The sequence below is a fragment of the Passer domesticus genome, chromosome 10, assembly GCF_036417665.1.
Source record: "Passer domesticus isolate bPasDom1 chromosome 10, bPasDom1.hap1, whole genome shotgun sequence".
NCBI lineage: Eukaryota > Metazoa > Chordata > Aves > Passeriformes > Passeridae > Passer > Passer domesticus.
In genome coordinates, this window is record NC_087483.1 from 4,193,879 (window position 1) to 4,205,869 (window position 11,991).

Below are 11,991 nucleotides of genomic sequence, written 5' to 3' on the forward strand. Positions count from 1 at the left end.
AGGAACCCACCTGGGACCCTCCATGCCTTGAAAGGGCTGGGCTGGAATCAGGTGCTGGGCTCCAGAGACTTCCCACAGCACTGACAGGATCAGGCCCTCCTCCGGCTCCTTGGAGTGTTCTCCAGCCCCAGGAATTCCTCTTTTCTGAGGAGAAAGTAACTGAAACACCGAACAATTAACCACTGCCACTTAGTTTTAAATTTTTTTTTTTTTTAATTCTTTTCCTGCCCTGCTCCTGCCTTCCTGCATGTGCATCATTTCTCTGTGGGACCTCGAGCTGTTCCCTGTGGTGCTGGGAGCTGATGTCCCACAGAGTTATGGGCCTGGAGTAGGACGAGGGGGCAGGAGACCTTCTGCTTCTGGTTCAGATCATGCAATCCACTGTTCAACAGGGCAGCTCTTTGAAAGACAGCAGTCCTTTTTTCCGTTCTCAAGTTCACGGGGATCTGGGCCTAAGGAGGGACGGTGGGATCATCCTCCAGCTGTCCTGGATTATGGGCAGGTGATCCAAGAGATTTCCATTTGCAGGAATTCTACCTCAAAGCCAACATTTTCAAAGGAATTGTTCCGTATTCAGGATTAACCATAAGTGTTTCTGTCTTGCTAACCCCTTTCCCACACGGGCCTGGTAAAGCTCAGTACCCCTGCAGCCCACTCCAGGCTGTTCTTACCGTGTTGGCTGCTTCAGGTGTGTAACCCTGGCAATATTATCCCTTCTCACCCCATTCCCTTTGGAAAATCCTGCCTTTCCATCCTTCTCCTGCTTGTAGCCAGTTCTGTGTCTGCTTTGTGCTCACTCCCTTTTGCAGCAAGAGCTTCTGTGGGAATTCTGTGGTGCTGGGGAGCTGGGCTCTCTCTGCTGTTCTTTTTTTTCTGGTCCTTTAGCCCACAGAATTTATAGGTGTGTAAAAGAGGAGCAGAAACTTCATAGGCCACTCTTTGTAGAACCACAGAATCGTTAAGGCTGGAAAAGGCTCCTGGGACCGAGCCCAAACATTAAGCTAACACTGCATGTTTTTACAGCTAGAACTGGTGTGCTCTTGGAGAGAAGAGCATCCTGAAGATCTGTCTGGGACAGGGATGTCTCCGGGGACATGTGGAGACAACCTCTGCTCAATCAGCTTGTGAGGAACTCTTCAGGTGAATAGTAATTCTGATGGGGCTGAGGGGGAACACCCTTGTGCTGACATGGAAATGTTTTGTGGGCTCATTCTGGCTTCGAGGAACCCAAGGAGGTTTCCCTGGATGCCCACCTGCTTTCTCCCTGCTTTTCTTCTCCTGGCTGCCTGCTGGGCAGAGAGGAGGGAATGGTCCCAGTTGATCTAGGTGTCCATAAAGACCCCATTTCTACTATCTAGTTCTGAGAATACCACCATTACCTGCTGGAAGGTGCTGTGGCTCCCAGTGGTCTGACTGACTGAACTTGTTTTAAACCATTACAGATGGTTTAACCCCATGTGGTGTCCTAAATACACCCTGAAATGTCAGCATCACTGATGGCAGCCCCCATCTCCAGGATGGCTTCATGGCAGACCCCTGGATGTGTTATTTTTCCAAGTGGTTTCAGGTAATAACAGTGTAGGAAGTGTTCTGCTGTCAGTGAAACATCAACACAGGCAGCTCTCAGCAGGTAGCTGGTAATAAAAGAATCAATTGCTGGTGGTTCTAACAATCTATGGATTCACTGCTGAACTGCTAAAACCAAAATGCTAATGTGAAATCTGATTTTTTTTCCCCTCCATATTTTTAGATAGCAGTGTATCTCGTTATAGTTTTAATTAATTTTTGTGGGGAGGGAGTTTTCAGCAGTAAATTGAATCTTACCAAATTCATCTCTTTATCCTTAGGAGGGGTGTCCAAGTACATCAGTATCCATACAGATTGTGTGTGTTTTCTGCTGCTGGGGTGATCTGGAAATGACTTTTTTTTTTTTGAGGTCACAAGTTTTTGTGGCCAGAAGCTCCAGTAAGAAATAGTCAGGGCTGGTGGCTGTGGGTTAAAGAGCTCTGCTGAACGGGGAGCCAATGCTCCCTCGTGAATCCCCTGATTTATCCTTCTGTTCTTCCCAACTGCTGTGGCCAAGCTTCCCGTGCTGGCTGCCAGAGGAAGGAGATGAGCAGCCCCAGCCCTCCACTGTAATTGCCTTGCAGGGAAAGGCTGAGCCTCAGCTGGGACTGCTGAAGGAGCCTGGTTTCCCATGGAAAGCGGGGAACTGTCAAGGAATAACTGATCACAGGAGAATCCCTCTTAAAGAAAGCAAAAGCTGGAAATAAATTAACTGGGAGGGAAGTGCTGCTCTGCAGCTTTCAGCTTCTGAAGAGGTTTCTCTGCCTCAGAGCTCCTGTAACAACTGTGATTGCTGCAGCTCTGAGCGGGGATTAATTTCCAACCTGGCCTTGGGCACTGCCAGGATCCAGGGGCAGCCACAGCTGCTCTGGGCACCCTGTGCCAGCCCCTCCCCACCCTTCCAGGGGACAATTCCTTCCCAATATCCCATCCAGCCCTGCTCTCTGGCAGTGGAAACCATTCCCTGTGTCCTGCCCCTCCATCCCTTGTCCCCAGTCCCTCTCCAGCTCTCCTGGAGCCCCTTCAGGCACTGGAAGGGGCTCTGAGCTCTCCTTGGAGCCTTCTTCTCTCCAGGTGAGCACCCCCAGCTCTCCCAGCCTGCCAAGTTAAAGTCTTGCAGCTCCTTAGTTCGGTCTCAATCCCATACAAGGGATTGATTTGACTCCCTGTCACCCAATTTCCAAGCCCTCTCCCTTCCAGCATAATTTCCTGAATTTCCACAGGCAGTCAGCTGCAGCCACTCTGTGAGGGAATTCTGACTTGAATTGAATTCAGTTTGCTGTCTTGTTGAGGATAGAAGGGAGCAATTCCCTCAAGGGTGGACAGGCTCATTTTTAATTTCTTGGCTCCTGTGGTGTGTCCAGCAGCATCTCATCCTGTGGGCAGGGATCACAGGGCTCCCTGATAACAGCAATCATCCCATCAGAGGAAAAAGGGGTGGTTTTGGTGTTGGTGTAATGGTATCACCTTTCCATCACAATGAAATATAGCCCTGGGATTCCCAGCAGAGCCTCCTGGTTAGGAATAACTCAGCTGAGTGCAAACAAATCTGCACAGCACCCCCCAGTACGAGTCAGCTCTTCAAACAGAACCCAAGGCGCAGCAGTACATCACCAAAATGTATTACAGGTATTACAGCAGCTTCTCACAGGACTAAAATCATCTTCTGGGGGCATTTGGCTCTCTTTGGTTTTTGGGGGAAGTACTCCCCTAGCTGGGATAATTCCAGCTCTCTGATCACTACAGAGAAATGAAGAAATTGGGTTGTGTGGTAAAACATGGAAGGAAAATAATCCAAATGTTATAGTCTAAGGGGGCAGAATCTGATCTCACTCCAGGAAGCTGTGATACCCCAAAAAAGGTTTTTTAGGCAAGGACCTATCCTCTGACCCCTCAGAGCCTCCAGTGAAAAAGACTGGAAATGTTTTTGGAAGTCCAGGAAGATCAGAACAACTGATCCAGGTGTCGACTCCGTCACGGAACCCCATGGTTTGGTGAGGCCAAACCTCCCTTGACAGGAATGATGCTGATTCTCCAGGGCTGTGTCCCTGCTCCTCCATGTGCCCTTTCTTTTTAAATGCAAAATTTGGGAAGAAGAACCAAGCTTAGGGTGACTGCTTACAAGGTCAATAATTTCATCTCTCATTTCCTTTACAGGGCACAAATTACTTTGTTAATGAGAAGTAATTGATTCCAGTGACTTTATTGTTTGTTCTATCTGTCTAAACTATTTTCCAGAACATTTTAACACATAAGGTTCTCTCCAAGATTGTCCTCCAGCAAGAAAGTTGTGTGGGGGGGGGGAAAAAATCCCTTTTCTCCACCGACTCCTTTTCCCTCCCCCAGCAGCATGCCTTGGAGGTTCCACCCCTGTGAAACCCTCTTGCCATCAGGGTGGTTTTGGGAGCTCTGTTTGGAGGAGCTGTTTTGGAAGCCCTGGCTGCATTAGGGATGCATGCTGGACATTCTCTGCCAGCCTCCTGTCCAAGTTTCCCTTCCTGCTCCAATTGGATCCAGAGCTAATCTGTGCAAATGGGAGCAGCTGCCTGGGAGCTCTGCTCCCTGACACTGCCTGCAAGGGATGCTCGGGGACAGAGGATGTTCGGTGGGATAAAAACAGGCTTTATGCTGGCTCCCAGCAAGCTACAGCCTCACAGCCTCTCTTTTAACTGGGCTTTCCCCCTCTCTTTTTCTTTTCTAGGTGATTTTGTTTGGTTCACCTTCCATTATTCTCACTGCCTTTAGAGAGTGCTCACTTTTCTGGCTTCCACAAGTATACATGCAAGCAAAGTCCACAATTTGTATGGGAAAAGGGCTTTCTTTGGGTTTGTAATCTGCATAATTTCAGTAATGTGCAGTGGAGGTGCTGTGGTGCTGTGAGAAGGAGCCACCACCTCACACCTCCTGATTCCCAAGGGCCTGGAGTGCCAGGACACAGGGAATGGCTCCCACTGCCAGAGGGCAGGGATGGATGGGATACTGGGAATTAGGAATTGTTCCCTGTGAGGGTGGGCAGGCCCTGGCACAGGGTGCCCAGAGCAGCTGTGGCTGCCCCTGGATCCCTGGCAGTGCCCAAGGCCAGGTTGGACACTGGGGCTTGGAGCAGCCTGGGGCAGTGGGAGGTGTCCCTACTATGGCAGGGGTGGCATTAGACAATTTTAGGGTCCCTTCTGGCCCAAACCATTCCATAATTCTATGAATTCCTTATGCTGTCCATTCCTTTGCTCACTGTTTGGGCGTGAACTGAGGGTTCCTTTGGATTCTCTTACTGCTGCAGGGCAATAACAAAGGGAGGGGCTCTGGTGAGCTCAGCCTGGTTTTGTGTTACTGCACCTGGGGCTCTTTTATTGCCAGGTCACACAGTCCTCTGAAGTTTTTTTCTAGTTCTCACTAATTTCTGCTACTTTAAGTAATTTTTTTTCTTTATCTTTTGCAAATGGCTCCAAATACCCCCTTTCCAGATCCTTTAGGCTCTGAGAACAACACATGCCACAACCCAAATTGCCTGGGGATTCCCCTGGGATTCCCTCTGCTGTGAAAAATAACCATTTTATTCCCACCTGTCCCTTCCTGTTTCCTACCAGTGTGGAATTCACTTGAGAACTTTTCTTCTAATCCCAGGGGAGATTAATTTCCAAGGTGCCCCTGGTGAGGGAGCTTTTGAGGAACCAGAGTACCTGGTACCAAGTAAATTGCCCCTTTTCTGCATGCATTTATGGCCACAAAGGATTCCCCAGGAACCACAATTCCAGCTTCCAAAAGAACAGTTTCCTTCCATCCCAGTTTTCTAATTATCTGTAATGCTGTTACACAGCCTCCACTGCTTTGCTCGGTGTTAAACTCAGTGATAAGTAGCTCAGTTAATTCCTATTTGGACTTCAAAAAATTTGTTTTATTGTTGTTGTTTTATTTTTTAAACTGGCCACTTCCTTCATTCCGAGGCTGACAGCCCCAGAGCTGATGTCTCCTTTTTCCTGGATCATCCCTCATTTGCCCTGGTGATGGAAAAGGTGACACTTGGATGTGAAATTATGCTTTCTGCAATACCGAGGGAGAATATTTGACCTGTGAATGCTTCAGATTTATGAGAATCACAGAAACAAGTGCTGGAGACACTTCGTAGGCTTCCAGTTTTTGGTGTGAGGTGCTGAGGGTGAGCGCCACATAGCCCTGTCCCTTTCTGTCTGATGCTGCCAAATAATTTTTGATTTTTAGGGCTGCCTTTGCAGAAAATCTGCTGCCACTGGAACCAAAGCTCCCTTTGCAGGCTCCAGGAGCTGCACAAAGGTGCTGTCCCTGGATCGTTCCTGCTGCAGCCTGGGACCCTGCTCCTCTCCCACCAGGAATGGGTTTTCAGAACACACTCTGGCCTGGCTCTGCAAATTCAAATAAGCTGGTCCTGTTTAGAGGTGATTTTTTTTTTTTTTCCCAAGGCAGTGTAGGAATGCTGTTAAGGTTGCTGAGCTATCTCAGCTTGAGGAGCTGAGTTCTCCTTCAGTCTGCAACAGGCAGCCCGCCAGGCATTTTTCTTATAAATATTTTCAGCATTTCTTTGAAGCCACATATTTTGGGGTCGTTTCCACCCCCCTCTCCTCATTCCCATTGTGTCCACCCCACCTCTTTTTTTTCTCTTTCTCCCCCATGGAGGACATCTTTTGGTTTCAGGAGAGATCCCACCGAGGGCTGTAGCCTAGGAATTCCTGCAATCCTGAGCCACTCTCTGAGTGTTCCCAGGGCTGGATTCAATTGACAAGAGGCTCTGCAGCCAACCCCCTTGGACTGCACATGTGTTTATTTAAATGTCAGTGGCCCACACAAGCTGAATACCTATTAGCTGCAGCATGCCTCAAATCCAAAGCAGAGCTCCAGTTCATATTTATTGTTCAAAGTACAGATCCCTTTATTGTTGTCATTTCAGTCCCTTCGTATTTATGGAATTATTCAGCAGCTCTGAGAAGTTAACTAGCACTTTGCAGTGTTTCTTTACTGCCAGGGTATAATATCTGTCTGTAATAAATATATAGGTAAGGGATTTCAGAAACAAAACAAAACAGCAACAACATATTGCATGTGAAAACTTTACTAAGCAAATAAAACATTCCCTGCCAGAGATGCAGAACAAACACCAGCAAGCTGGTACCATCTGAAGTCAGTTAATGAGCAGGAGATGGGTAATTCCACTCTATTCTTTTAACTGTTGTTTTCTGCCATTCTCCAGGGTTCCTCTGCAAAGCACCCAGACAGAATGGAAATAAATTGCTAAGGGTTGCAACAAGAGGTTTTTTAAGGGCTGGTGTGAACTGAGGGTTCTACAAATCCCTGACAGGAGGGAGCAGCCAGGTGGGAGTCAGGTTACAAGAGACAGGACAAGTGGGAACGACCTCAAGCTGTGCCAGGGGAGGTTTGGACTGGATATAAGGGAATGTTTCTTTATGGGAAGGGTTGCAAAGAGTTGGCTCAGGCTGCCCAGGTCAGTGATGCAGCCACAACACTTGGAAGTGTTCAGCAGCTGTGTGGATGTGTTCTAGTGGAGAAGCTGGTGGTGGTGCTGGGTTGACAGCTGGACTCTGATCCCAAATATCTTTTACAAATTTAATGGTTTGTGACCTTAAGGCAGCCGGGCTGGGTGTAAGGGCTACTCTTCTGGTGTTGGGACTTTCTGGGCATGAATGACACTGGAAATGCAGTACCTGGTATGAGCAAAGCAGCCTAGCAGTGACAGGGAGGGTTTCTGCCAGCAAAGCTCATGGGGGCCCTGGGAACAACGGGAGCAGCTGTGGATAATGGGTGTGTTTTGGGCATGGTCACCCCTCCACGACACGAGGAGCTTCAGCATCCTCAATTCTCTAGGCTTAGTTTATCTCTTATGAAGGAGGAATGCAGACAGAAAACATTGTTTGCACTCGATAGCCTAAAAACCTGCCCCACTTCAATTCTAACAGTTGGCTCAGTGAAGAGGCATCCAGCAAAAAAAAAAAAAAAAAAATTCTCTGTTAAAAGCAAAGCTGTCTTAAGTCAGTTTTTAATTTCACTGGCAGCATTCACCTGTGATCTTTCTTAGTTTGAGGAACATTACATTTGATTTGAGAGAATAACAGTTTAATTAAGGGGGAAGAAAAAAAAAAGGACCTTTCTGTTTGGCTGGGGTAGTTGTGCTGACGTGAATGTGAGTTACTCCAAGCGGGATTTTGGGCTCAAGTCCAGAAGAGCAAAAATGCTTCTTTAAACCCAACTGTAAGGCTGCTGTTCTGTCAGGGGGCTGTCCTGCTGGCTCAGTAAAACCCAGGGAAGATGGGATGCCTCGGGAGCAGGGATCCTTTCCCTGCTGGTCTCAGTCCCATCCAGGCTGGCAGCGAGGGGAAGCTGCCAAGCTCCTGTGGCTCCCCGGTGGCCTGGCCCCTGCTCCCGGTGCTCAGATGTGTGCATCCCAAAACCAGCCCTTCACCTGGCACCACCCCAGCACACAGAGCCCACTGGCTCCACAGAACAGCCCCACAATTTTGGGATTCAGCCTTGAAGGCTGCTGCTGAGAAGGGCTGGTGAGGCAGGCGGCTTTGCCCCTGGGGCAGCAGAGGAAATCCAATACCCAGGGCTGTGGGTTTTGCACCTTGGATGAGTGAGGGATTCATGGCTTGGAAATCCATTTCCAAGGGTAAGTTGCCTTGCAGACATGTCAGGAAGTGGTGGGACCACTGTCCCTGGAAGTTTAAAACAATGTGTGGCACCTGGTGGGCTGGTGGTGGGCTTAGCAGTGCTGGGTTCAGGGCTGGACTTGATGATCCTGGGGCTCTTCTCCAACCTTCTTGATTCCATCATTCCAGGAGCTGCAGGTATGTATCCTGTCAAAGGTGTGACCTCACACTCTGTATGGTTGCATGCTAAAGACTGAGGATGCCTTTGAAGAGGTTTCCAGGTCTGACTTCAGTTTCTGTATGAAGAGAAGCCCTAGGAGAGGTTTTTGAGGTGTGACTTCAGAGATGGATTTTTAGACAGTCAGTAACTGAGGCTCTCTGAACTGATGGATGCTTTGGGAATATGTGGGAGCTCATCAGAGAACTTCTTTCATGATGGCACGGGAGTCCACCTTCCAAAATCCTCAGCCTTGTGGCAAGATCCCTATGGCCAAGCACGAGAGAATGTATCACTGCAGATCCCTGTCACATCCAAACTGTATTCTTGTACCTGTGTTGGATACAGCTCCTTCCTCTGGCCTGATAATTGCAGTTCCATTCATTTTCCAGCCTCAGAAATCCTTCTTTTGTTCTTTTAAGGCTATCCAGCTCCATTTTATTTTTGGCTGGCTGTAGAGCACCAGCCTCCAAGCCAAAACTCGATGGTAAATCTGTGACAGTCTCTATCAGGGAAAAGGATAATGATGGCACCCAGGAGTTTTATCAGCCACAGCTGTTGCACTGTTTGCTGGAGAAATTGTTCTTTGAAATATACAACCAAAATAAAGAGCAGAGCATCTGCAGCACTGTGGATAATTTAACAAGTAATCTCCCCTGAAAGAGTTGTCTGGCTTTACCAACAGCAAGGTGATAAAAAGTGTTCTTTTCTACGGAGACAGGCTGGGAGTGTTCACCCTGGAGAGAAGGGAGAAGGCTCTGGAGAGAGCTTAGAGCCCATTTTAGCTTGAAGAGGATCCCAGAGCAGGAGAGGGCCTTGGGACAAGGGCCTGCAGTGCCGGGACAAGGGCCTGCAGTGCCGGGACAAGGGGAAATGCTTCCCACTGAAGTAGGATAGATTTTGATTAGACATGAGGAAGAAATTCTTCCCTGTGAGGGTGGGCAGGCCCTGGCACTGGGTGCCCAGAGAAGCTGTGGCTGCCCCTGGATCCCTGGAAGTGCCAAGGCCAGGCTTGGAGCAGCCTGGGATAGTGGAAGGTGTCCCTGCCCATGGCAGGGGCTGGAATGAGATTCTGTGATTCCTTTGACCAGCAGGGAAAAATAGCCCAAACACTTTCTGTCTCCTCTGCAGTTACTCACAAGCAAATCCCAGTTCTGGACCACCACATGATTTCTGCTCCTTGGTCTCTGTGTATGCGCAAAATATGTCCTGCCCCTCGTCCTGATACAACCTCTGCTGATAACTCAGCCTTTAATGTGCAACAGGCCACCTGACAAGCAGCTCCTGATAAGGATGAATGAAGGACCATGTGCCTCATCTCCTCAGATCACAGTGTGAACATCCTAAACCAATCCCACTACCAGGCTGCACACACAACGCACTGCAGCATCACCTCTAGGGGAGCCTATGGAAACCCTTCCATTCCCAAAAGATGGGGTACACAGCCCTCATTCTGCAGTGGGGGTGTTATTCATCCGTGTATCAGCTCCTCACATTCCAGCTCTGGGCTGGTCCCCATGGCCTCCCTGCTTTTTTAAATCAACTCTTCCATTTGAGTTTCCATCCTGTGCTTGTCAGTCCTGTCCTTGGATCTAGTCCAGGAAACCATGGGGTTTCTGTGATCTGCTCTTTTGCAGAATGGGAAGTCTGCCTTTTTTTCTTTTTCTTTTTTTTTTTTTTCCTTGTGGAATAAAGCTAGAGGGATCTCCTGGTCTTTTGCAGGCCTTGTGACCCTGGAAGAGGGAAGTAGCTCTCCTTTCAGCCTGTGTTTCATAGTCACACAGACATTTCTAGGGCTGCAGAGGTTTTTGACTCCTCTGACCTCTCATCCTCATACATTCTAAACTTTATTTTTGTCATTAATGGGCCAGCACTCACTTCTTGCATTTCTACTAAACAACATATCAGGGCCAGATTCCAGAGTCCACCCAGCTGTTTAACAGGCTCTGAGTGTAACCCTTCAGACTTTTCAGACATTCCTCTCATTATTTTGATGCCACTGTTGCTATTCCTACACTTCTGCTGGCACATCTTGCCCTGCTCTGATGCTTTTTAAGAACTGAGTGAAGGTGCTCATAAGGAACACAAATTTTTAAGATATCACATTTAAGGAGCTTGCATTAGGAAAAGACTCCTTGCTCCTTGATAAGCAGATAGAGAAAATGTGAGGTGTTTTAGTGCTTTAGTGGATTCCAATCCAAAACTGTGGTTTTGGTCTTGCCATAGGAAAGGGAAAACGGGTCAACTGAGGTTTTGTCAAATGCAAAGCACAGGTGCTTTTTAATAGATACTGGTATTAAGGAAATGCTGTGACTCACATGAAATGAGATTAAACAACCCTTAGAGCAGCAAAACAGAGGAGGGAATAATTGGGAATGTGAAAGGTCCATGCAATTTTGTTCGCACACATAATCTATCAGTGCTACTTTAGTGTCAAGTGCTTAAAACCAGGAGATCATCTTGGTACGTTATTATGAAAGCAGCAATCCAGTGGCTTCTGGACTGCCTAACTCCAAAACACCTTGGTGCTCTGCTGCTGGTTCCTTCAAAACCCATCTAAGCTCAGATCATGGGAAGATGATTTAGAAGGAAATTCTTTAGTATGAGGGCAGTGAGGCCCTGGCGCAGGGTGCCCAGAGCAGCTGTGGCTCCCTCTGGATCTCAGAAGTGTCCAAGGCCAGGTTGGACATCGGGGCTTGGAGCAGCCTGGGGCAGTGCAAGGTGTCCCTGCCCATGGAGGAGGAACTCGCCAGGCAGAAGAGGATGTGCACTTGGATCCCCCATACAGTGGTTGTGTGCTCTGGACTCCAATGTGCTGCAAGCTCTGAGCACCTCCACAAACACTCCAGGGCCTCTGATTCAGAACAGGAGAGTGAGCTGTGGGTCCCTGGTGGGCAGCAGAACCTCCCTGCAGGCTCACTGAGAAGCTGTGTTTAAGGCTTGCCCCTGTGCTCAGGGTTCCCTGTGGAGCAGCCCCAGGCAGCTGCATCCAGAGCATGCTGAATCACGGCCACTCCCCATGCTGGCCACTGTGGGTCCCATCCTGCCACATCCTGAAGGTGTTTGCATGCTCCCACAGAGCCCTGGCTTCCCTTCCAGGGGCTGCAATTGTCGGCTTGGCTTTTTATTCCAGATCTGTCCCAAAGTAGATTGGATCCGCGACAGGAAAGACTCCAAGCACGAGCTCTGCCAGCTGCTCCTCGTCTGCAAAATCTAAAAGTTGCTGCTCCTGAAGCCAGGCATTTTTATTTGCATGAGAAAGCTGTAGCTGACTGTAAGATAGTCTGTGATCTGATTTTAAAAGAAAAGGATAAAAATAAGTCTAATTGTGTTCTCGTTCTGCCTCAATTTAGCTGCTGGCCGTTCTCTTTTGTGCTCCCCACATTTCTGGAAAGCTGGTTGACACTTATTTAGGTTGGCACAAACTAAATATAACCAAGTGTGTGTGAAAGAGCATGGACTGGGTCACAGCTTCCAGAGCAGCAGAAAGAAGCACTTTGCTTTAAAATACAAAAAATCCAGCTCTTTCCGAGACAGCTCAATGAAACACACACAACCTGAACAAAAAGTGAGTGC